This window comes from Triticum aestivum, chromosome 2B, assembly GCF_018294505.1.
Source record: "Triticum aestivum cultivar Chinese Spring chromosome 2B, IWGSC CS RefSeq v2.1, whole genome shotgun sequence".
Taxonomy (NCBI): Eukaryota; Viridiplantae; Streptophyta; class Magnoliopsida; order Poales; family Poaceae; genus Triticum; species Triticum aestivum.
Window position 1 is genome coordinate 617,659,171 of NC_057798.1, and position 5,000 is coordinate 617,664,170.

At 48.9% G+C, this 5,000-nt stretch overlaps 1 pseudogene; it reads left to right on the forward strand.

Moving 5' to 3' along the window:
• The first annotated feature begins 2,967 nt into the window (after positions 1 to 2,967).
• LOC123039329 (uncharacterized) lies at positions 2,968 to 3,753 on the forward strand (annotated as a pseudogene).
• Positions 3,754 to 5,000: the final 1,247 nt, after the last annotated feature.

A 5,000-nucleotide genomic window follows, 5' to 3' on the forward strand; every position in this document is an offset into this window, starting at 1 on the left:
TCCTTCCCCTCTTCCTACTCCAACTAGGAAAGAAGGGAGTCCTACTCCCGATGGGAGTAGGACTCCCCCTTGGCGCGCCCTCCATGGCCGGCCGCCCCCTCCCCCTTGGCTCCTTTATATACGGGGCAGGGGGCACCCTAGGAGACACAAGTTGATCTACGGATCGTTCCTTAGCCGTGTGCGGTGCCCCCCTCCACCATATTCCACCTCGGTCATATCGCCGCGGAGTTTAGGCGAAGCCCTGCGACGGTAGAACATCAAGATCGTCACCACGCCGTCGTGCTGACGGAACTCTTCCCCGACACTTTGCTGGATCGGAGTCCGGGGATCGTCATCGAGCTGAACGTGTGCTAGAACTCGGAGGTGCCGTAGTTTTGGTGCTTGATCGGTCGGGCCGTGAAGACGTACGACTACATCAACCGCGTTGTCATAACGCTTCCGCTTACGGTCTACGAGGATACGTGGACAACACTCTCCCCTCTCGTTGCTATACCATCACCATGATCTTGCGTGTGCGTAGGAATTTTTTTGAAATTACTACGTTCCCCAACAGGACAAACCTATGTGGATGCTAACTGCAAACAAAGAATTTTCTGTAAAATCCCTGTACCTACATCTCAGTAAAACAGATGTGGGATTCCCACAGAAATTCCTGTGGAAAGTGAAAGTGCCTGCAAAAATAAAGTTTTTCTTGTGGCTTTTAAACAAAAGAATTATTCTAACTAGAGATAATATGCTGAAAAGGGCGTGCAAGGGGGATAAACAGTGTGTGCTGTGTGGAAATGAGGAAAACATAGATCACCTCTTTTTCTCCTGCTCTGTTGCCAGACTCATTTCGAGTCTGGTTGGATGTGCTTTTGACCTGAAACAGATCCCTACAGATCTGAATGATTGTTTTGGAAACTGGTTGAATACATTTAATAAAAATGACAAGAAACTAGTATAGACTGGCACCTAGGCCTTGTTGTGGGTAATTTGGAATTGTAGAAACGATATTATCTTCGACGGGAAATATATAAATGACCCAATTGGGATCATCAAAACAATGTGCAATTGGATATCTGATTGGGCTATTTTGCAGAAAAAGGACCCAGGGAAAAGAATGCTGACGCTGGGAGCAAGACTCATTGTCATCGAGCAGGTGGCAAGTGAGATATACAGGGCTTCGCAGGGGTGGCGTTTTGGAGTTCCAAGGCTACAGATGTGATGATCTTCAGAAGCGGAAGAAACTACTCCAGCCCTTGTTGTCTGCTCGTATAAGTTTGGTTTCCTTTTGGTAGATTTGTAATAAGTTGCTGGTGTGTCTCATGATCGTTTTAGCTGTGAGGGGGATAGCTGCCAGTGGTGGCTGGACATCTCTCTTAGTTGGTGGAGTTTGGCTGTCTGTAATAGACCTCTAAATACTGATCTTGGCTGGCTACTCTAATGAAAATCGGAGGGAAACCCCTCTTTTGCTAAAAAAAAGGGTGCAGTTTCAATTTGGAGGTGCATAGCCTAGCGAAGCACGCTTCTTCTTTAGGTGTCGGTCGTTATATTTGGCTTGATCTCCCCTATGATTCAGCTATTCTGCCCTCAAACATTACTTTGGACAATCAACAAAGCGTGTGTTTGCCTAAATAATTCAGTTAGTCACAGAGGTCCTGTGAGAAAAGGTACTGTACTCCTCTCACCCTTGGTATTGCCCTGCTACGTTTTCCCACCCAGCGGCACTGGTACTAGCTACTCCATCCACCATATCAGCTGACAAACTTTTGACAAGTCCACACCAGGATTGCTTGGCCACCACACCACACGCAGTCAATCGAGTGAGTCCCGTCCCTTTTTGTTTCTGTATTTTAAATAACAGCGTCCATTTACGGTTGGTGCGCTTCTGTTTTCGTCAAACACTTGAATAACTAACACAACAACTAACACAACACTGCGACGCCCGTGCCTGCCAACCCCTGGTCAGTGCCTGGCCTCGGCGGCCACCAACCATGCATGACCAACGGCACCTGCACAGCCAAAATTTCCCGTCCCAACACTCATGCATGCGATGCGACTAGAAAAAAGACGTGAAATTTTTCAAAAAAGAAGTAAAAAAAAGACACGAGCATCATTCCCGTCATTTTATTTTAGCGGGAAACATCCTTTCTGTCAGCGCACGATGCTTCCCTTCGGACGAATCTTCATATACCTTCTCCAAAGAAACGCCACTTTGCTTAACTTCCATCATTCGATTATTCCCGCTTTTTGACGAGGTTGACATATTCAGACGAAGAATAGTCTTCCTGAGCTAGTGCTCGATTTTTTTACTAGCCATCTTTCGTGACATGCGTCGTCACATTCATGATTCCATAGCTCCCTACTCGCCGATTTGATAACGACTCGAGCAAAGCAAAGGGAAACTCGACCGATCGACTAGACGTCATCATTTCATTTCGCTTCGGTACGATTGCCGTCAACTTGCGCTTATGATATACTGGGAATGTATGTACACACACTTACCATCACAAAAACGAGCGATAAGCCACTTGTGAATTTCGTACTCAGATAGGTCTCCTCGAGTAGTAATTAAAGGTGGTGCAGCGCCGTGTGAATGCTTGCTGTGGTTGAATCTTGCACAAAATTTAAGTCAATGACATGGGAAAGTCGCTGCACACACGCTGAACTTTGGGCTCGCCCGATTAATTGCGAACCTTGCATACCCTCCAACCGTTCGAGGTAGCTGATATAGGCCAGTATTTAACAAAAACTACCACATTTTACGGAAACGTGTCGAAAAACTATTATTTTATAATTTTGTGCGAAAAACTATCACTTTTTTTTAATCCGTGGTAAAAAACTACCAAGTCGCGAAATTGCTCGCTTCGCCCGCGCTAAACACAAATCTGACCGCTTGGGCTCACCAACCTCGTGCCACCGTGGCCATCCTTCGCGCCGGAGTTCACGGAAGCTTCCCCGCTCTCCGGCCGCCGCCAGCACGCCATGCTCCTGCTCGCCGCCGCAAGGGCCTGCCTTTCCTCCCTGGTGCCGCCGTCGAGACCCCAAACGCGAGCGGCGCGTCTCTCCCTCCTTCACCGTCGCCGCTCCACGACCACGCTGCCCAGACCCGCCAGGATCCCCCTCCTCCGCCCACTCAGGGCCGTAGCGGGCGCCGGCGCGCCGGGCGCGTCCTCGCGGCCCGTGAGGGACCGCGTGATCGACTTCGGCAAGCACAAGGGCCAGATGCTGGGCACGCTGCCGCCGTCCTACCTGCGCTGGGTGGTCGCGGAGCTCGACTGCGGGAACACGCTGGTCTGGGCGCGCCTGGCGCACGAGGTGCTCGACGACCCCGTCTACGTCGACCGCGTCGAGTGGGAGCACGCGCACCGCTTCCTCCGCGGCGACTCCAAGTTTGACTACGTCTACGATGACGACGGCGGCGACGGCCCCTCCAGGAGATGGCCGAGCGCTTCGGCTAGGATCTCTCCGACGAGGACGGCTGGGGCCGTCCTCGACTTCCGCCTCCTCGGCACCTCCTACGGCCGCCGCATCCCGAGGAAGGCCGACCGGCGCCAGAGCACCGGCAGTGGCAGCGGCAGCAACAGACACCGGGCGGCCGACCCGGACGGGCCGAGGGGGAAGAGGGACGAGAGGAGGGAGCGGATGTGGACGAGGAGGGAGGAGCAGGTCAGGACGACGAAACTGGATGTGCTCGGCGTAAACTCCGGCACGAAGGATGGCCACAATGGCACCTGGTTCGTGGGCCTAACCGGTCAGATTTGTGCTTAGCACGGGCGAAGCGATCGATTTCGCGACTTGGTAGTTTTTTGCCATGGATTAGGAAAAAAGTGATAGTTTTTCGCACAAAATCGTAAAGTGGTAGTTTTTCGATACGTTTCCATGAAATGTGGTAGTTTTTGGTTAAATACTCGATATAGACAGTTGTTGGACGACCATCAGGGGCGCCATCAGGGTACGTGGTGCGCCAAATACTACATACAGCTGCAAAAAAAAAAGGTATATGCCATGCAGCGGGCGACAGCAGTTGATTTTTGGCCCCTTGCAGTAGTACTAATTGAAGTAGGCGACGTACGGCAGTGTGATGCTCGACCACGAAGCTCGCAATGCTGACTGTCGACTTTTGTTCCCCGTGTCCTCGAGTCGCTTGACTGGCGCCTTGCTGGCTTTATAATTGTTTGGACGTTCCATGGAAAATACTACGTACTACTATTGGTTGCAAATGCTCTTGCGTTGAAACTAGCATCATTCTTGCATAAGGCTGGAATTCGAGCCGAAGCTCGTTTCATTAACGAGCTAGCTCGACTCGACTCATTACTATAATGAGTTCATATCTAAAGTTGGCTCAACTCGTATAACTCACAAGCTGGCTCGTTTAACTTGTTAAGGATATGAACATAAAACCTTACAATTAAGATAAAAGTGAACATTGTACATGTTTAATATGTACATTTTACATTCACAAGTAATCATTTTTTCATATTTGTAGCGTAGCTGGGCCTTATGTTGTGTGCCTAGGACGCAGGTTGCTTAGCTGATCTCTTGTAACGAGCCTAACGAGTTACACGAGTACTCGTAAGATTGGCTCGTTTAACTTGGTCTATAAAAATCTTAAACTAAAGCTCGGCTCGACTCGTTATTCTTCGAGTTCGAGTCGATTCGAGCCGAGTCACGAGTAACTCGTTTAGCTCAGGAGCTTCGAGCTTTTCTTCCAGCCCTATTCTTGCATATACAGTACTATATGGTTGGGGATGTGCTAACTGTTTGAACTTTTTTTCACAGCAAAAATCAAGAAAGATTCATATACATAATGATGTTTCCGAGATTGGACTCTAACATGCTAAGAAATTCAATGTTGTTCAATTGAACGTGTTATAAATTTCAAGACACAACTATTAGTTTTTTTTAATTGTGTGCTAACCTATTTAATTCATCGAGCGGTTGCATGGTTTTGGTTAATTTTAATTTATACCAAACATACATGCAAAACTATCAAAAAACCTAGTCAGCTCTCTCCC